Source organism: Saccostrea cucullata, unplaced genomic scaffold (genome assembly GCF_032062105.1).
Source record: "Saccostrea cucullata isolate Sc308-1 unplaced genomic scaffold, CSIRO_AGI_Scuc_v1 ctg465, whole genome shotgun sequence".
NCBI lineage: Eukaryota > Metazoa > Mollusca > Bivalvia > Ostreida > Ostreidae > Saccostrea > Saccostrea cuccullata.
Genome location: NW_026921069.1, coordinates 123,183 through 145,729, shown reverse-complemented (window position 1 = coordinate 145,729; position 22,547 = coordinate 123,183).

Sequence of the window (22,547 nt, the reverse complement as noted above, 5' to 3'; positions counted from 1 at the left end):
CGCGTAACATCAAATACTACCTGACTTGGTGACATTGAATTCCTCAACGATTGACGTCAATGGTAGTTGCAGCTTTGTTCCTGTGCTGTATAAATCAATCTAAAGCTTCTGGAAACCGCGAACCATCTTCTAAGGTATCCACTGATTTGTGGAAGTACGCCATGATGGTATATCCATGCCTTGTATTTTTCTGGTCAGGCCCTTTTATCTATGGTGTTCATCCACTTCTCAAGTTGATAACTGGTGTCGCAAACATTCTGTTTATCATTCAGTGAATAATCAAAATACTTTCCCAGGCACTTGACTGGTTTTTCTGAGACTGATGGGATAATCTCATCCCCATCCCTAAACTTCTTTCCTGTGAGTTTTCCCTTTTGTCAATAAGAGGCTCCTAGAGTTTTAAGGTCATATCCGAAAAACCCGTGACTTTCACTTCTAGTGCCGAACGCTTGGCGAAGGAACAGTCATCACCTTTGTTTACGTCTTAGGTATGACGCGGCGTCGCGAACGAGAATCGAACCCGGGCCTCCCGATCACGAAGCGAAGCAGAGATTAGAATTACTGATATTGTACTGTCTGTGGCAATTCCAACTTCTAGGCGCTGCCACAATGTTGTGAGGTCCTGAGGAGTGAATCGTAATTGAAGCATGTCAAAGTAACTCTTGAGTAGCGTCCTTATCCTGTCTGGTATATGGTAGCGCTGTGGGGTAAGGTGGACTAACTAATCTTTAGCTTTCCGTATTATCTCTGTTGGAACACTTGTATGCAAAACACACCACGAGGCCCCTGGCACTCCTCCTTTCTGCACAGTTATGTCTATGTACTTGTTGGACAGCATATATGTTGTCATCTTCTTGGCCAAAATGGCCAGGAAAACTTTCCCTTTGATGTTCAACAAGGAAATAATACGGAACTGCTTAAGTGACTTTGAGTTTTCCTCCTTGCAATGGGGCATCCCTCAGCTGCTTGGTGTCAGCTGTCAGCTAACTGCCCCCTCCTCCACATAACTTTCAGGTGTTTCCATTGAGTTAATCGCGGACAGTTCTTGTAGACTTTGTATTGGATTCCGTTTGGTCATGTTAATGAAGCTACTCTAGCTTTGCTGATGACATCTTTGACTTCTCGCAGTTTTGGTTCTGTTTTATCAAACAAATACTCTGGCTTGTCGGACTGCATCAGCTTCTCAAACTGTCTTAGATCTTCGTCTCTCTTTGAGTCACTGTACATATCCTTTTAATGTTGTTCGGCTTCCTCTCTTCCCGCTTTTAGCTTCCCTGATCCTTTGCTGCCTAAAAGTCTTGGTTTAAATTTGAATGGGTTGGCTGTAAATCGTGCTCTTGCTCTCTCCTACCTTCTCCTTCTGCTTCTTTCTGCCCTTCTCAAAATCTTTAACTTCTCTCTTATGTTAGTCCTTAATTCAGCCAAAGCAGGTCGTTCCCCTTCCTCTGATGTTCTCAATCGTCTTGCCAGTTGACGCAGTTCTCGCCTAAAATTGGTAATCTCTCTTTGTCTTCTGTTCTTATTCACTACTCCTCCTGATGCTGTAACGAGAGATAGATAAACACGTCTGTTCGGTACAAATACTCTATCTAAAATTAACTCAGTTATTTACATGGTAATGTCATCAGGTTTACACGTGCGTGAAAGTCAGTCAATAAATCGGGTCTCAATAGCTCAGTGGTTTGAGCGCTGGTACGCCAGAGGCCCTGGGTTCGAGTCCCGGTTGAGACTTGATTTCTCAGCACCTGAGACATTTGGCGCCCAACGAAAAAAAAACCCACTGTTCCCTTGGAATATGCTTCATGATTTCCTTAACTCATGGAATTCGAGGACGAATTTCTACAAAGAGAGGTAATATGTCACCGGGTTCACAGGTGCGTGAAAGTCAGTCAATATATCGGGTATCAATAGCTCAGTGGTTGGCACAGTACTTCAGAGGCCCTGGATTCGAGTCCCGGTTGAGACTTGACTTTTCACCACCTGTGACAATAACAATATACAGAATACAAAGTACCCAATGATGTTATCACTATTATGACATCACAATTGTGACGTCATTACCCAGGAATATACACTGCACATTTGATGACATAAGTTAGTTGTTATAGTATTTATAACAGATGCCTTTCCTCATTTCCAAATCTGTCCAACCCTACGTTGTACATTATCGTTGCCATGCCTTTGATTTTTATTGTCTGTTTCTTCTGCCAGTGATGCATTAAGGATTGTATCTACATCATCGTCAAACCTCTCCCATTCTTCCTTATTTCTGCTGGCTGGCCACTTGATCTTCGCTTTCCTCTCTGATTCAACCTGCTGCCCTCTTGGCTCACGTGTCTGCTCTTCTGGGTTACCCCTTTCTCCTTAGCTGCCCCCTCGTTGGCTGGTGCTTGGACGCTGTGGTCGTTGTTGTTAGATTCCTGGAACACCTTCTCCTCCGTCTAACCAGGTTGCCCTGTAGGTGCGTAGCGTCAGTCGCAAAATAGCAGCGCATTCCATCCTTCCTGCAGTAACTTTGCAACTGATATATTGGAACTGGTATGATTGCATTCAGTAAGTGTTTATAAGGTTTCGAAATTTTTATTCTTTGACCAGTTGGGGGTAACAAGTGTAAAAGAGTTTTTTTAACTGAGCTCCTCTCATAATTTAAGGAGTAAATTACTAATATTCATCTTTGAAATAATGGTGTCGTCTAATAGATCTAAAAGAAGGTTTTTCATTTTTCTCATTTGAGCTTATTGAAAACGTTTATCTTCGAAGCCTGGTTGCAAGTATATTTTCTCGTCGAATATCTTTTAAATGATTTTTTTTCTTCTTTAGAACTATTTTTTTCCCATAATTGCCCAGTCTTATTACTTAAAATATTATTATCACAATTTCTGAAAATTTGGGTTATTGTTTTATTCTGGTTCGTTCGACTGTCACACTTTTAAAGTCTTTCTCCTATATTTAAGCAATAACCACGCAATTGATTTGTTGGAACTGGTCTGATGATATTCATAAGATGTTTATTAATCTTTTGGAATTGTTATTCATTGTCTAATTGAGGGTTGAAAAAAGTTTTTTTTCCAAACGATGGTTTTCTGCATGAGCTTTTCTAATATTCTAGCGAGGTCGTGTAACTAAACCGTCTTTTGGAATATGTTAGTATATTGTCATGTAGATGTACAAAAGGGATTTGGAATTTTCATTTTCTTCCTTTGAGTCAGTTGGGAGGGATAGGTGTGTGGTAGACAAAAAAGTTGAGCTATGAAACCTGGTCTTCTGATTTTCATCAATATCATCGATTCGGTGCCGAAAATGACGTTTTTCTGTAAGAAGTTGGTTCCATGAATTCTTGTTATGCATTTACGCATTTGGTAGATCATACCTTGTTTTGTTTTGAACATATTTTATTGAACGAGTCAAATGGATTGGAAACAAGTTCTTGCAACTTACAAGTTCCTCTCCATAAATATAACAATATGTCATGCAAAAAATACATTAAATTATAATAATTATAATATTTTCAAGTGATGCAATTAAATTACAAATCAGTTTAAAATCTACATGTTTCAGTAATAAATCTATGGACAGCAGCAAAAATATTAATATTAATTGATACAGGCAAATCTCTGTCACCCCATAATAGTAAATTAGTGTCAATTGTAACCAATTCTTCAAGCATGAACAGGTGGTTAAAAAGATTGTTTCTAGCATTTGCATACTTTGTACAAGCAAAAAAATAATGATAAACATCTTCATACTTTCCACAGGAACAAAGAGGACTGTTTATAATATTGCGTTTATATAGATCATAATTAAGTAAACAGTTGTGTCTTAGTTTAGTATGAAGTATGTTTGTGTAGCGTTTACCAAAAGAAAAATATGTTGGCGGATTGATGATTTTTGTACAAGCTCAAAAGTTTTTACGGAAGGAATTAATTGAGATGGCTTCTCTTGTATCTAATTTCAATAAATTCCATTGTTTCACGGCGTCTGGCACAAATGACTTTTTGAATAGATCTAATCTACATCTTGGAATAATGAACTGTTCTTTATTGCGGGTATTGTATTTTGATACATTTTCATGCTTGTTTGGTACAATATCATTTAAATATTCAGGGACAGTCCCTTTATGTATTTTGAACATAGTAGACATTTTTGCAACATAACGCCTAAATTTTAAAGTTTCCCAACTTCATACCTTAAAAATCTGATTAGACCTTAAAAAATATAATTATTGCTTTCAGGGTGAAAATCACAACTCTAAAATCTTACTGTACATTTACAAGAGACCGCCAATCTGTCTTATATTGTAAGTGTCTTTGCGTTTTGCTTTTCTTTATTACAATATCAAATTATGGTTCATTTTTTCTTCTTGTCGATAAAAATGACAGAAAGTGACGGTTGAAATAAATACACGTGATAAAATTATTGTTTTTATCAATTACTTGTTACATCAAAATTTGATTTCTATGAACATATATTAAGAGAGTGTGATAGTGGAATGAAATTAAAGGATTAATATCTATAAGTCATAACCTTTGTTATGTACAAATAACAATACAATTAATATGCACAAAATCCATCTGTTAAATTTCTAGTTTTGTTTTCTTTTTAAAATATATTTTAAATTTGAAAGACGATTGAATTGTAGTTGATTTTTTTTTGTTGAATAATATGAGTACATATCACCGTTTAAATTTTAGAGTAGGAATAAACAATGCCAACAAAGCAGTGGTATAACCCTTACGTCAGAAAGTGTTGACAGATCAAAAACGAAAAGTTCCGGGTCCAACAAGACGGAAGTAAACCATTTTAAAACATTTTTTTAATGTTTAATTTTTGTTAAACTCGAAATCAGAGATAAGGTTTGCTTTGTTCCTTAGAGATTAATTTACCTCCATGCATTTGGGGCTTTAAACAAAGAATATTTTGTTTTTTACGTACATGTATCGGCATCCTCGTCCAATAATTAAAGGTTTTCTTTACTGAGGAAGATCTATGCGATATCGGGATTGAAAATGGATGTCGAACAGATAAGCCCTTTCCTGCTGGGAAATTGTATTGCTAAAAACTTCATCAAAATTCACGATCCAAAAGACCAGGGAGTCAGATAAATAGTAACTATACTTTAACGTAAGCGACATTTTGGCCTCATGTGACACGAGAATTGATGCTTCTTGCACGCAACGTCAATAATGGTTCGGTGTAAAGCTTAATGCGATCATCCCAAACTGATTCCGTTTTGATATACCTTCACTAAAAACAGATTAATTGATTTAAGCTTTATGAGATAATGTTGTCGAACCGTTTCCGTTTTAATGGAATTCAATTTGATGTCATTGATCATGTTTTTTATACTATAATTATTTCATGATTCTTCAAAGACTCTATTTTGTCTCAAGGTTTTTCGGTAGAACTTAAAACAGTGCATGTTATCTTTGTTAGAAAAAATAATCTATAGAATTACCTTTGTTTCTAGTTTTGAAAGCATAGTTTGAAGTTGTTTGCATGTTTTATATAAATTATATAATATTAAACAATTATAACTGTTTTTGAGATAGTACAAAACCGTTATATCATAAAAGGGGACTAATATTCACCAAGCTCAAAGGATTAGATGAATATTTTACATTAATGTAGCTAGATCATCATAAATATAAAAAGCAATCATTGTTTGCTAACAATCATAACATGATCCAATGATAAAATCTTTAAAATCCTCCATTTTTCTTGCTGACGTCTACCCCAACGAAACACAACTAAAAGACTCCGTTTGGTAGTGGAAGACAAAATCATATCAATTTAGAAATATTCCGTCTATTTTTTTTTCTAATGTAGCAAAAACTAATTTATCGGCACAATGTACATTGTATATTTATTTGGAAGGTCGAACGGATGACACGTGATGACTCTAACAGGTAAAAATGACCAAAGTTACATATTTCCAATCGTTCTACTGAATGTTCCGCAGTCTTATCCAAGTTTCAATGCTTTATCAAAAGTTAAAATACAGTGACTAAGTCTACAGTAAATGTAAAAAAAAACAAGAGGCCCAGGGGCCACAGCGCTCACCTGAGCACATCAGAAAAAAACATATAGATCAGACCTGAAATTTAACTTAAGTATATAACCCCAAAGGGATCATAATTTGAACGAACTAGAATCTACATTACCTGAGGATGACTTATAACTAATCCTGGCTTTGAAGTACTTGAAAAGAAGATTTAAAAAGGATTCCCTATATATTTCTATGTAAAACTTTGGTCGGCCATTTTGGCCACACCCTTACCACGTGGTCATGACTTGAACAAACTTGAATCTACACTACCTGAGGATGATTCTACACGCGTTTCATCTTTCCTGTCCCAGTGGTTCTTAGGAAGAAGATTTTTTAAGATTTTTCCTATATATTCCTATGTAAAACTTTGATCGGCCATTTTGGCCCCGCCCTACCCCCGGGGGTCATGACTTGAACAAATTTGAATCTACACTAATGATTCCACATGAGTTTCATCTTTCCTGTCCCAGTGGTTCTTGAGAAGAAGATTTTTAAAGATTTTTCCTATATATTCCTATGTAAAACTTTGATCAGCCATTTTGGCCCCGCCCTACCCCCGGGGGTCATGACTTGAACAAACTTGAATCTACACTACCTGAGGATGATTCCACATGAGTTTCATCTTTCCTGGCCCAGTGGTTCTTGAGAAGAAGATTTTTAAAATATGCCACCAAATTTTCATTTATTCCCAATTATCTCCCCTTGAATGAGGACGTGGCCCTTCATTTGAACAAACTTGAATCCCCTTCACCAAAGGATACTTTGTGGCAAGTTTTCATTCTTGATCAAGATGTGAAAAGTTTACAGACAGACGGAAATCCACAAAATGTGATCAGAAAAGTTCACTTGAGCCTTCGGCTCAGGTGAGCTAAAAATGTGTAGATTGTAGAGAACTTTCTAGATGACTTTGAGGGTAATTCTTTTTTATTCATCCCATTTTTTGAAATGAAACATATTGAGAAAACGAACAGTATTCAACATCAAAAGTCAATAAAACAATACAAAATAGGAGCAGAGCAAACACAGACCTCCAAAACATCAGAGGTGGGATCAGGTGCCATTGAGGAGTGAGCATCCCCTACCGAACGGTCACACCCGCCCTGTGCTCCTTTTCATGATCGGGAAATTACGGAATCCCTTCGTTAATTCAGTGTATAAATAATGGACTAACAGTTAGTATGAAAAACACCAGTCAGCAATTGACTCGATGACAAATTTTATTTGCGGACAAGGTCATTGTACCGACCATAGAATTTACGAAATTATGACTTTAAACTAGACTGCTGAAATTTTTGTTTCATCAAATTGTTTGTAAATAACATACCTCGTTTTAAAAATTGTTCATACGTAGAGCATGCTCTTGCGTATCGAATCGACTGCTACAGTATATATAAACTCCGCATGCAAGTGATGAAGGTAATTGCTGCATAAGTAAGAGAAGCTGACGATAGAAAAGTTAAAGTCATCACGTTTATCACAAAGCTTGGTTGTTAAATTACCATTAACGTCTTTTTAAAATAAAATATCAAAATATGAAGCAGATATGTCTGACTTTGTGGTATCTTTTATCTCTAGCTCACCAGGATATATTGTATCGACATAAGAATGAAAATTACCATTGTAAATTGACAATACGTCGACGATATATCTAAATGTCGAATTGAAGGCCACAACAAGTGATTTCTTCTTTTCACATATAAGATTTTTAGACAAATTCTGCTTCATATAAATACAGAAATAGGTCTGCTGATAACGAAGCGCAATTGGTACCCATAGAAATTCCATTAGATTGTTGGAAGACCTAGTCTCCAAAAACTACATAGATATTGTCAATCAGAGACCCAAGCATATTTTTGATGTCAACTTCAGAGTACTTGTGTGTACAATCAGAATGTTTTTAACAAAAGAGTTTTGCATGTGACCAATGGCAAGGTAAGTAAATTTACGACATCCATTTTTGTTGAAAAAGCCTCTGTCAATGATATCAAAAAGCCTCAACTTTTATCTATCGTGGAGAATGATTGTGTATAAAGTTGAAAAGTCGTAAGTTTTCAAGCTGTTGATTTTGGTTAAGGTATTTCCATCCTCCTATGATGCCATAGGTTTTTGCAAAAACTGTTATTAATTTAAATTCATGCCAAGTAGAACAATAATTTTTATAAGAATGCTTTTCAATTGATGTAATGACAAATATTGTTAATTTTAAGAATTTTAATAATGTTTATTTTCATTTTATAATCAATTATTCAATCTTTAAAAAATGTTGACAAGGGCAATAACTCCTTCTCAGGTATCTTCATTCAGGCATTTTCTTTATTGTTCTCCTCGTGTAAAATAGTTTCCATGGTATTCACAATTCAAAAGTATCTTAGAGGTAGCAAGTATTTCGGAACTTTCAGCATCAGAATTATGCATTTGAATAAGTTTTTACATCATTGTTACCATAATGTTTACAAAAAATGCATAATTTTTTATGCTGACATACACTTCTGTTTATTTTGTCTCCTATCCTAAATAATGCGGCGACCTATACACTTTTTGCAATAGTTAGTAAATTTTAACTATATTAAATGAAAATAAATGCAGTTTTGTACTTTGAACCATTAAAATTGCGAGCGTGGAAAAACCTTAAATCTTGTGATTTCAAATTGTCCAAAAGTTCCTTGGAGTTTTTAAGAATCCACATCTGATTTACTCCACTTCTTGAATATATAGTTGCACAGTACTCTTGAAGTTTCTCCTCAGCTTCTGTTTATATCTTAGTAAGGAGTAAGGAAAGACGCTTGGTTGAACATTTTTTTTTTGGCACCCGCTATGCTTCTTTTTTGTAAGGGTTCTTATGATGTTTTGGAATCCAACATAGATATGATAGTTCAAATTCATTTTGGTTCTGTGGGATCTTAAAAATATTCAGAACTGACATATGATTTTGAAGAATTTCTTCTTAAGAAAGGGATCCCGTGGGGATCCGGGTTAGAATAGGTCCTCAGTACCCCCTTGCTTGTCGTAAAAGGCGACTAAATGGGGCGGTCCTTCGGACGAGACCGTATAAACCGAGGCCCCGTGTCACAGCGGGCCCCAAGACCATAAACTGAGAACACACTTAAGTCAAAATTTTGATTTTTAATATCTTAAGTTTTATTTAAAGTATTAGCTTAAAAATTTGAAAATGTGCAGTACACTTCATTTTAAACATATAATGAAGATTTTAGTCTATTATCAAGATAATTTCAAGAGTTATGACAATTTGAAATTGCTTTCAGTTGATGGTCTTGGGGCCAGGTGTGGCACGATAAAGATCCCTCCCTGCTCAAAGGCCGTAAGTGCCGAGAATAGGCCTAAATTTGAAGCCCTTCACCGGCAATGGTGACGTCTCCATATCAGTGAAATATTCTGGAGAGGGACGTTTAACAGTATACAATCAATCAATCAATCTTAAGAAAGGGAACTATGAGTATAAGTTGAATTACTAGTACCACTTGAAGAATTAAATCCAAGTTCTTCTTAATACAATTTATATAACTAGCCTTACAAACGGAGACAATGTTGTTACCTGCTTTGTCATTTCTGAATTCTTGAATACACAAGGATAGATGGTTTTTAAATTGCTCCTCAATCTTAAGCTTTTAATACGTGATCGTAACATAGATCTGATACATTTACTCTGTCAATGTCTTGAAACAATAGCAACATGGTCTCTGAATAACCAAGTGAAAACACGGACATTTTTAATTTAGTGTAACATATTGCAATTCATTACCCTTTTAAAATAGACTTGGGGCTTAGCTTTTAGATATACAGTCAAGTCTTTATCTGTCTTATTACCTCAAATCTTTTCTAAACAGGAAATAAAGAGAGCCAGCGAATTTGGTCTATGTTAAACACATATTCCGAAATAAAATGAAAGTACGTAGAGTAATCATGATGAAGAGCATGCGCACTTATACTTTGATGCAATATTGGAAGGATATTTTTCTTTTGTAGGAAGATAAACTTTTCCAATTGTGAGCTGTTCTATCATAATATGGTTAGGGTTAACTCAGAGTCCATACAATTCATATGTAATCACTGGTTTTTTGCGCTTGTTCCTCAACAATTCATCTTGTTTGTATTGATTTTTTTTCGGATTAGAAAGATTACTGACAGCTGATGCGCTCCTCTGTTTTATATCTCCGATATTCTTACAAAACACTTCATTTTGTAGATAAACATGAAAAATGTAATTAATTAAAAATTACGAAGTACATTGCAACTTAAGCTGATGGAAATGATTAAGATGAAGGCCATCACTCTGATGAATCTGACAAGGTTATCTTAATTATAATAAGGTTATTATAGGACATAAACATGAGTAGCAGTGTTTGTGCACACAATATTAGAATTAAAGTTATGGAACTTTCAAATAAAGAATTGAAACCGAAGTCCAGTGTCGCATTTATCGTTGGTACGACAAAAACATTCACTGCACAAAGCTGAGTAAAGGTCTAAATATTAAGCCCTTTACTACTAGTGTATGGTGGTTTGTCTATTTTAATGAAAAATCCTTGAACGGTACATAGAACAACATAAACAAGGCGAGGTACCAGAGAAAGTATTAGTGAAGGAAACCTAGCAAATATAGTTACATTTAGAAGCCATAAAGGTATGAAAAATATTCCCCGTTATGAGAAAAGGATGGTAATTTAACAAGTAGGATGGATGTGAACCATGAATTATGTATAACTATGGCTTCACTTCACAGTTTCAATTGCTTATAATTGCTCACAAGTACATACTATCAGCTGAAACTATGGATTTAAGGAACTGATTTACCTATAATATACGTACATATGTAGTACAGTATCATATCTGAATCAAGGAGTTTCATTTTTTGTATTATTATTATATGTGATATTTTCATTTTATGCTTAATCATTTCTATTTCCAAATCTACTTTCCTTGATGGTATCGACTGGTTTCATGCTTTTGTTTGTAAAACCTAGAAAAGAGAAACTTTTGGCCTTTATAACATTTAATATCTACTCTTCTTACAGTGTACTAGCTTTCAATATTGCAAAATTAAAAAAAATCCATCACTGGCTTTTTGTAAGGACAATCTTTAAATACAAGTAGACTTACAATGAAAACTTTTTTAAAATTTATAAAGGAGAAATACAAACAAATTCTACATAATTGTAATATGTGCGATCATCTCGTATAAGCAAAATCTCGTCTCCTGATATGTCTGTAAACACATATTCTTTGGCTGTCACGGGATCCAACCCAGAGAAGATGGTTTTCGTCGTCATAGCTCAAGCTCCACGGTTCTATTATCCCTTGACTTCCTGTCAGTAACAAACACAGAAAGTAGCCAACCTTGTCAATCAGTTGGACAGAGTGGGTATGCAGATCACACACCAGAATGTTTGACAACACATCCGTACAGATTCCACATGGTTCGAGCCTGCAGTGAGGGAATCCTCTGTAAGAGAAGCGATGTCGTCCTTCACGATCCGTAACAACTAGTGCGAAAAGCCAGTCAGACACTATAACATCTCCATTTCGATTTTCTACAATGAAGTTTGGTTCACTAAATAAATTTTGACCTATACTGTTTCGTTGGATCGTCTGGACTTGTTTTCCTGCACTGTTATACCTGACGACTTTGGCTGCAGTATACCTGTGTTTATTTTTATCAAAGCTTCTCATTCCGACAAGGAGCTCTGCAGTTGTGGGAGAGAAATATATACAATGTGGTCTCCAAGGTTCCACTTTCTTTATTGAAGTAGCTGTTGTATATTGTTTTGAAAGTTTATTGATGTTATAATCTTTGTCAATATAAATCAGATTACCATCACTGGTACCAGTGTGTCCTCCATAACTAGAAATACCTGTCAGAGTATGTAGGACGTGATCAGATGTGTCTGCCAAGACGAGATCTTCTCCATCGCTGACACAGAATCGTTCTGAGGTCACAAGAGATATATGACGAACACGATATACACTCCGTACTTCAAAAGTATTATTGAACAAAGGTGTGGACATCCTTTCCAGCAAATCATCCTTTCCTATTTGTCTTTTTCTTGTCTCTATGATTTGAAGTTCTAACAACTTTACAGCATCGTTCATGGTTATTATCCCTCCCAAAGAAACCCTAAATATGTTGGAAATCCCCTTTAATTCGGGGATGGCAGATTTCTTTAGAAATGAAAGAAATTGTACTGGTCTATTTTCAAACTTCTCATATTTATTTTCATATTTTTCTATGGTAGCAATGTATCTCATTATTTCTTTCTGCCTTTGCCGTAATTTGAAGACCAAATCAAGTTTCGATTGATGTAATTTTTCCGCTTTTACTATACATGCCAAATTTATCTGATCTTTCAGCTTCCTAGATCTATTTGACATGTCAACATGGAAGCTGTATGTTTTCGTCCTCACGGTGTTTATTTCTATTTCTAAATTAGAATACATTTTTGCCAAAAGTGCACAATTATATGGAAGCACATCCCCTCTAATGCCAACAACCCTTTCTCTGTAAGTTTTTCTGAAAGTTTTATAGGCATATTCAAGTTCCATTATTTCATGTTTTTTCTGTTTTAAACAAAAATAACAAACTGGACGTTTACATGATAAACACCAATTGTCACAGGTGATGTCTGGATGAATTTCACATGTTTCTTCTTTTTCAATTGATTCTCGTTTTATCACAACCTCATGAGATTTAGTATCCAAGTCCACAACATGCTCCTCCTTACATTGGACACAGAGTCCATATTCACACGTATTGCAGTAATATTTCTTATCCCTATGAGTACAATTTGTCAATTTGATAATAATTCCATGATATTTTGTGTCTTTGTTGTGGTCATGCCTCTCCTTACATTGTATGCAGAGGTCGCTTTCACAAGTAGTGCAGTGAAAACGTTTGTTTTCATGTCTACAAATTACCTTTTCACGTATGACGTCATGATATTTCGTTTCCAGATCTGCAATATGCATCTCTTCACATTGGACGCAAAGGCTGCACTCACACGTATTGCAGAAATACTCCTTTTCTTCCTCAGAACACCTTTTGCATACAACAATATGGGACTGTGTGTTCAGGTTTTCGAGATGCCTCTTTTTACAACGGAAGCAGAGGTTACGATTGCATGTTTTACAGTAATACTTTCGGTTTTCATGGTAACACTTTAAATTCCACTGCAAATTTGTCGAACAGTTTCCCATGACGTTTACTCTAAAAGATCAAACAACCACTTCATAGTAGGACAAACAAGAAAACTTCAGCTTTTTCCATTATCAAATATATGTATGCAGGAATATTTCGCAATCATCACCTGTATACGTTGTTTATGTCAATTAAAGCTACTTATACATGTAGGTAATATGAGTACAATCTATTTTCAAACCAAAACAGGCTTCTGACAAAAAGTTGAAGTTTCAGAGATTTCAACATTCTTACTAGTATTTAAATAAAGCATTTCGTAAAACCCATTGTGATTACAATAATTATGTATATCAATATAACTAGCAAATATAAACTATTCTTTGGCCATATGATTCGTTGAATTGCTTCTTTGGAGTCATGTATAGGCTGACATGTTTGGCCTTCGTTAACTTAAATAACCTATCTAAAAAGAATGTAAATTAAAAGTCCCTACCAATTCAGTTAACATAATGCAATAGTTGAGTTACGTACAGTTCAAGATATTTTTTCATTGACTCTCTTTTTACAGCTTTAAGCCTTCAGCAGATTGATGTAATTCATGTATTTTCTCACAATGAACCAATACACGGCGTTTGCCAGTATAGATCTTAATCTTTGTTATCGTTATCGTGCGACCTCCTAAATGTTAGACATAGAAACAAAGGCCGACACACTGTCCTTACCCAGGTTATCAGTAAAAGCAGCACACCCGGTTTATTCAATGCCTGACCACCAAATGATAACCAGTAGTTATCTTATTTACAGAATATTTCAAATTGTTATATGGAATTACCGGTACTTTTATAATTCATATGGCATTCCAGTTGTTTGTATTTAACTAGTACTTTCAAGAGGAAGAAACTTATCATACCCATATAAGAAATTAAATTTGTTAGCAGAATTCGTAAAAATGTTGCATTGTGTTGAGCATTGCATTATCAAAATAAGTCCGCGCGACAGGGGCTTTAAAGGAAATTATGAAAATAATATCTTCTAGAACATTGTACCTAACGGAATATTATTACGATTAAACGCAATGAAAATATTTCTTTCTCTGAACTGGCCTCAACGGGCTTTCGTAGTATCTAAATTATCCTTATCTTATAAAATAATGTATTCCTATCATATTTTTAAAGCAGAAATTATATCTTGGGCTAGCAAATAAAAACATATATAGACTGAGATGAATTAAGCGTTTGATGACTTTAATTTCATGACATTACGAGTACATGACATTAGGAGAGTTGATCTAAAAGTAATGTCACAACTTCTATAAAATCTGTTTCAATCAGATGCTACATTGTATCAAGAAAATTTGACAAACTAATGTCCCTTTCTATTTTGATTTTTGCCCTTAAATCGCAGTCGGTGATATAAAATACTTTTTAAAAACATGAAGATAAGCACATCGTCACGTTTTGTCTATCGCCGCGACAAAAATGTTACCGATTTTTCGGTACTCATTTTCAGTTCGTTTATATCATATCGTCTTTTCAACCTCTCACGAGCTTCTTTTAAATTACCCTAATTATTATTCTGTTGAAATCGTCTCCTTTTAAATTGTAGCTTTAGAATAACTTAATTATTCCAAATGTTAAATCTTATTCATTTTGGCATAAATTTAAAGTATTTTAACGAATTCATATTGAGTGATCGAAAGAGAAACGTCATAACAACGTCATTAATACGTTCTTGATAGACAAGACCCAGCGTTGTTTTTATATTCAGATAAGATTTTATAAAGAATTACATAAATTTGAATGAAACATGCAAAAGTCAAAATACATCGAAATATTATCATGCCAAGTTTTGATATGAACTTGCTTTTATTAAAGATTTTATAGTCGAAAAAAAAACACCCCCCAAAAATACCACTATTTTCCTTATGTGTCTTTCTAAAAAAATCAATTTTGCAATTTAATTACAGATTTGCCTAAAATGATTTCTTGTCTTTGCATTAACTATATGGAGATTAAAAAACAGTATTCAAGCTTTAAAGTCCATTAAATAAAACAAATCAGACACAGATCAAAGATGGACTTCTTAAACATCAGATGTGGGATCAGATGACAAGGGGGAATGAACATTCCTTGCCGACGGGTCACACTCACCGTGTACTCCTTGTCATGATCAGGAAATAACGGAAAAATCTTTCGACATTTCAGCGTGTAAATAACGAACTAACAATTAGTATGGAAAACGTCATTTAGCATTTAACTTACATGTAATGATAGATAAAATCTTGTTTTTGCTGACAAGGTCATTATAGAGCTTAGAACTTACAATATGATAAAAGGGGACTGCTAATAATCTTGTCCGATCGTTTTGTTTGTCATTATCTTACTAACCTCGTTTTAGAAATTATTCATGATCAAGCGTAGATCATGCTATTGCTAAGTGATAAAGGTATATTGCTGCATAAGTAAGGGACAGTGACGATTGAAATGGTGAACTCATCCTGTTTATCATATAAAGCTTTGTTGCTAGATTACCGTATTTTCCTAGTAAAATATTCAAATATGAAAACAGATGTATCAGACATTACGTTATCTTTTATTTCAAGCTCATCGCGATATATCGTATTGTTGTGAGAATGGAAATAACCATTGGTAATTGACAATACATCGTCCATATATCTAAATATTGAACTGAAGGCCATAGTTTTCGTTTTTTCACGTATATTAAGCTTTTGAACAATAGATGACCATTACAAATACAAAAATAAGTCTGCTAATAACGGAGCGCATTTGGTACGAATGGGAATTCCAATACCTAGTCTCCAAATCACATATGAATTTTAAGTTTTACTTAAAATATTTTATGTACATTGGAATGCTCTGCGTGTAAGAGTTATCGCGCTTGCATTATCCTTGGAAAGTTTTTGGTGTGTCCAGATTAGGAGAGGCAGATGCAAGCGATTCTTGGAAATGTAAACATTTAGTAAACGCCCAATGAAAATCGTGCGCGGTAAAAAAAATCTGGACCCAGTCGTCTAGATAGCGTCATTTTTCAGTTTCTTTTAGGACGCCGTGAAAAGTACACGTGTGTTGGATAGCTTCAAATTATTTTAAGCCGCCACCTTTTCCTTTTTTAGGATGTCTAATTCTAGCTATTATATCTTCTTTTCTTGGTGTTTAATGTGTTTTACGTCGTTTTCGGTTTCAGACCACAAGAATGTAATCAATTACGCAATATATTATGTAATCACGATTTACATATTAATCATATTCATAATTCGGTTTCATTCTGCTGTGAATTTTTGATACAGATAATAAGTTGTTTATTAATAATTTTATGGATTTCATGATCAATTATTACATAATTAATTACAAGTATTTTCTATAGTTAAAGTCACATTAGAGGCAAAGTGCAACATAACTAAATGTCTTGTTGTTTATGAGAATGGAGAGTGAAGGCGGTTTCTTGAAATTCTGCGATAGTACAATAACTGTGAGTTGGGTTCTTGATAGTACACGAAAATGTTAATGAACGAGAAATTCCATAAATTGGTTATTATGTCAAAATGAATTTGCATTGGCAATTGTACATAAAGATTTTTCAATCAGATACTGAAGCATCTTTTTAAAATCGTATTGCAACTGAACAATGTATATAAAGTTGAGAAATGATAAGTTTTTGTATTCTTGATTTTGATAAAATTCTGTGATTTCAAAGTTGCTTCGGAATTTTTATGAATCTACATCTGATTAATACCACTTCTCGAATATACCGGTATTTTTGTACAGTACTCCTGAAGTTTCTCCTTCACAGCATTTATTTTGCAAAAAGATAGATAAACTCAATTTCTATTTTTTTCAAAGCTGGAAATAAGTATCTTCTCTAGCCAAGGTTCACCAATAAAACATTGAAATAAATAAATATTCATTTCTTTCATTTTAATTTAAACTTAAATAATAAAAAGTAAAAAGGGAATGAATGCTTATTTCTCTGTGGTATTTGATCCAAATGAAGTTTTATATTTGTTTGCTCTACTCTCCAAGCTTTATGCTGATAACTGTTCATTATTTAATTTTTGGTGTCATTTTCTTGTTAAAGTTTCTAAATTTATGAACCCTATACTATATATTTGCCTTATACCACTTTGTACGTTTGTTCTCGCATTCGTTTTTTTTTACTTCTGCAGTTGCCTTCTACGTATTGATTTGTTTTATCGTTCTCCAGAATATTTTTAGTTGTCTTACCCATTATATTGCTCATACATGTACATGATGTTGCCAACATTGTCTTCAGTCCTAAAATAAATATTTTCCATCTCCTCTTTTCATTTTTTGTCTACCTCATATTTTTATTTCTAATTTGAAATATAGTGATGAACTTATCTATCTCATGAACTTATCAAGAGGATATTTTCATAACTAACTGTCTGAATCTTGCTATTCTATTTTAACCACATTCTTGTTTCTTGAAATAGAAAAGAAATAATCAGCTTTAATTTATACTCGTATGTAAATTGTTATCAATGAAAATTTTGCGAATCACTGATACTTAAAAATGATCATTATAATAATTATAATAAGTTAATAATGAAAAAATTGATCAACATCAAACTTAAATCCGCAAATGTTTTGAGTGGAAAATATGAACCTAAAGACTGGTGCTGAACACTAAAAAAACAGCTTATTAAACAAAATGTACTGAGTAATTGTTGTGATATCAAATGAAGATGTTATTTTGTAGTGAGACGAACTCTTTTTCCTTTATTCTGAATAGGTCTGTCATATAATTTGGTTAGGATTAACGTGAAGTTCACAGAGTCAACATGTAATTACTACTTATTTGTGTGTGTTCTTCATCAACTCATCTTCTTTAGATTGATTTTTTTACCGGATAAGAAACATTGCCCGGAGCTTATGGAACGACTTCCACTACCGATGTTCCGACAAAACGTGATCATCTGTTAATCCTCATAAACTAAAAATTCAAATAAAAGTGTAGTAGGAGCGTAGAGGTGTTTTGAGAATCTCTTTGGATATAATATTAATCTGTCATGTTTTGGTTTTGTTTTAACGCCCACATGACAAGTTCATTTAAAAATAATTAATTACGATCAAGTAATTAATATTTTTTATCTATCAGCTGATATTTAAATGATGATATGATTAAATGATTTTTAGACAATTATTTACCCACTAAATTGTCTGTGGATTGTTTTGGTTTGTCCGATTATGAAAAGTAACACACTGAGTGTGTGACCGGTAGACAGGGTATGCTTACTCCTCCGTGGCACCTAATCACAAATCTGATGCTTTAGAGGTTCTTGTTGGCTCTGCTCTAATATGTTTTTTGTTAGAAGTTTGAGTAGATTACCATTCATTATCTACAAATTTTTTTAAAAGCAGAAAATTTCAGTAAAAGAATTGTGATTTCAACTTAAAATATTCATAACATCTAAGCTGTAATAGCTTTAACAAAACATTGATAAAGGCACAGTACAATAGTTCAAAAATGTTATTATTAGACTAGTGTTACTGTTGAGAGCGCAATATAATTGTATGTCCCATTAATAATTTATCTAACTTAAGACCTCATTTCTGATTTTTAAGTCGGCTGTAATTGGTCGAAGGTATCTACAATTAGTTCAGACTTCAGACTATTGATTTTCAAAGATCCCATTCCAGACACTTCGTGTGTGTCCATACTTTACGTTATAATTGAATTTCATCCAAAGAAGCTGAACAAGGATCCTTAAGTTTTGAACAATAAGTCCATATTTGTAAAATTTCAGTACATCTTACATGTTAACCATGATCAATTTTATTCAATAAATTTTTATATTCTGTACGGTATACACTGTTCTACTACATTCAGATAGGCAAATATCATTAAAATGCCTTGTAAACATGAAAAAAGTGAAGATAATGCAAAATTTTTGATCTCAAAATAATCTATATATAATACATTTCTGTAAACAGGGAATATAGCGTACCAACAGAGTACCAGGGAAGGGATTAGGTACATTAGAGAAGAAAACATCTCCTGTTGACCTGACACATTTAAGTCTATAAGAAATAGGGAGCAATTGTGGTACCGTCCTTATACGTATAAAATCTCTCTAACTTTACGTATAAAACGTAATATCAACAGGCTCGTGTTTCGTTATGATATTGTGAATTTGAAATTTGGTGATATGGAGACAATTGGTGAACTGTACGCAGCATATAATTATATTGTTTAAAAGCATGTTAACATATTTACAATTAAAAACATCGTCTCTGCTTAGTTTTGCAATATCTTATCATTCAAATAAGTGAAGAATGCCTGTCTTTGGTGCAATTTTTAGGTTACAATGACCATTCTATCAATAAGTAAATTTAAAGTTTACTTTATTTTTCTTTATTTTATTAAAAAATATTCATTACCTACTTCCATCCCGTCTCTACCATGTTTTAAAAATGTAATTATATATTTTTAGCATTCAAGACCAATTCATTAAATTTCTGTTAATGTAAAAGATTTTAGAGTTATTCTTCTTTGTTTTAGAACTCAACGCTTAATCTGTAATGCAAAAAAATAAATCCAAAAATAAACAGTAAGTGAATAAATTTTTTCAATATTTAAGTGGGAAAAAGTTGAGATTCAAAACTTAATATGTGTGCAGAACTTTCCGAAGAAAAAAATTGTTGTTTTTTAAATTGAAGTTTAATTTTTTTTTTTATTAAAACATGTTTAGCTTTATCTTTCATCCACATATTAAATTATAATCAGTTTTATAATACATTCCTCAGAGTTTATTTAAAACTATTCCTTGACTACATCATACTTCTTTATCTCCATAAATCAACCATTGTTCTTCTAAATACAATGTATATCTTTATACATGTGTAGAATATAAATCATTTGGTCCCTAATCCTTGTTCACATAAATATAATACATGTATTTTTACAGAACTTTAAGCATTTTGAAATGCCTGTGAAAAGAAATAATAAAGGGTGTATGCCATGATGACTAAGAATTCACCTTGTGAAGTCAATCTTTGCAATGAAATATAGATATATCAAACAGAAATCATGCTCAAAAACCCGTTTAAACATTCCTTATCAGGAGCAGAGCAAAAGAGGACCCCCACAAAGAAGGTCCCATGGAGGAATAAACATCCCATATGAACTGATCAAAACCAACATGTGCTCCTTGTACTGATCCGGAAAATACGGAAAACTTCGCTTACATGAACAATTCAATGTGTAAATATTACCTTACAAAAACTATGAAAAGTGTCTGTGAGTATTTGATTTAACAGTTTGTATTTGCTGACAAGGTCATTGTATTGTTTTTTGCAACATTTTTGTCAACGTCTTATTTGTTTTAGAAATTGATCTTACGTAAAGCATGCATTTGCGCATGTCATTGATAATGTTTTTTTTAACTATGATTATTTCATGATTCTTCAAAGACTCTATTTTGTCTCAAGGTTTTCGGTAGAACTTAAAACAGTGCATGTTAACTTTGTTGTAGAAGAGATAATCTGTAGAATAACCTTTGTTTTTAGCTTTGAAAGCATAGTTTGAAGTTGTTTGCATGTTTTATATGAATTATATACTAGTAATATTAAACAATTATAGCTGTTTTTGAGATAGTACAAAGCATTATATCATAAAAGGAGTCTAATATTCTCCAAGCTCGAAGGATTAGATAAATATTTTACATTGATGTAGCTAGATCATCATAAATATAAAAAGCAATCATTGTTTGCTAACAATCATAACATGATCCAGTGTTTAGATATTAAAAATCCTCCATTTTTCTTCCTGAAATCTACTTCAACGAAATACAACATATGAAAGACTCAGTTTGTAGTGTAGGACAAAAATCGTATCAATGTGGAAATATTCCGTCAGTTTTTAGGTCACCTGAGCCGAAGGCTCAAGTTTAGCTTTTCTGATCAAAATTTGTCTGCTGTCTGTCGTCGTAGTCTTCGTTGTTGTCGATGTAAACTTTTCACATTTTTATTTTCTTCTCAAGAAGCCAATTTCAACCAAGCTTGCCACAAAGTATCCTTAGGTGAAGTGGATTCAAGTTTGCTCAAATGAAAGGTCACGCCCTCTTCCAAGGGGGGATAATTATGAATTTATGAAAAATAAATGGCATTTTTTAAAAATCTTATTCTCAAGTGGAATCATCCTCAGGTAGTGTAGATTCAAGTTTTTTCAAATCATGACCCCCGGGGGTAGGGTGGTGCAAAAATGGCCGATCAAAGTTTTACATAGGAATATATAGAACAGTGCTACATTTAACTCTGGAGACGACATTGTTCAGACTTTTTACTACCATTTCTAATTATGATATCCAAAATATTTTATATCACTTGGTTGTATTTCTTAGCAGCATTCCATTTATGTTGTCTTATGTTGAACTCACAAACATTTCCACTTCTAAAGATATGAAGTCCTAAAAATCAGAATCCCATGGGAGAATGGTGGGATTTTCAGTTCAATCCCACGTTCCTCCCACGGGAGAAAGAAATGTCAGATGGGATTTTTTCTCGTGGGGGTTTGTTTCTCCCATGAATTTGTTCAAATTGGATAAATTCCACGGATACTGACAATGAATTATTTTCTTCAATACATTGTTATAGCAAGTATATTTTCTATACATGTATATTATGATGAGAAATTTGTCATTGTCATGCTGTATTGGATATATTTCATGTTTCATAACATATGGGAGAAATTGTTTGATTTTCAATATCTGTGGGATTTATCCAATTTGAAAAAAATTGTGCGAGAAAAAATCCCAATGGGAGAAAATATCCCATCTGAAATTTTTTCTCCCACGTAAGAATGGTGGGAGAGTTGGTGGGATTGAAAATTACACCATTTTCCCATGGGATTCTGAGCTTTCTCCATATCTTTCAAAGTTGAGATGTTTGAGGGCTCAACATAAGACCCTGTGATACTGCTAAGAAATCCCACCAAGTGATATAAGAAAATTTTGATCTCACAATGAAAAATGGTAGTAAAAAATTTGGACTATGTCGTATCAAGAGTTAAATGTCGTACTGTTATAGGAAAGATCTTTAAAACTTTTCTTCTCAAGATACATTGAGACAGGAAAGATGAAACTCATGTAGAATCATCCTCAGGTAGTGCATATTCAAGGGAGTAGGGTGGGGCCACAATGTCCAATCCAAGTTTGACATAGAAATATGTTGGGAAATTTTAAAAATCGTCTTCTCAATTACTACAAAGTCATGATTAGTGATATTTATATGGAAGCATCCTCAGGTAGTGTAGATTCCAGTTTATTCAAATCATAACCCCCAGGGGTAGGGTGGAGCCACAATAGGGGGGGGG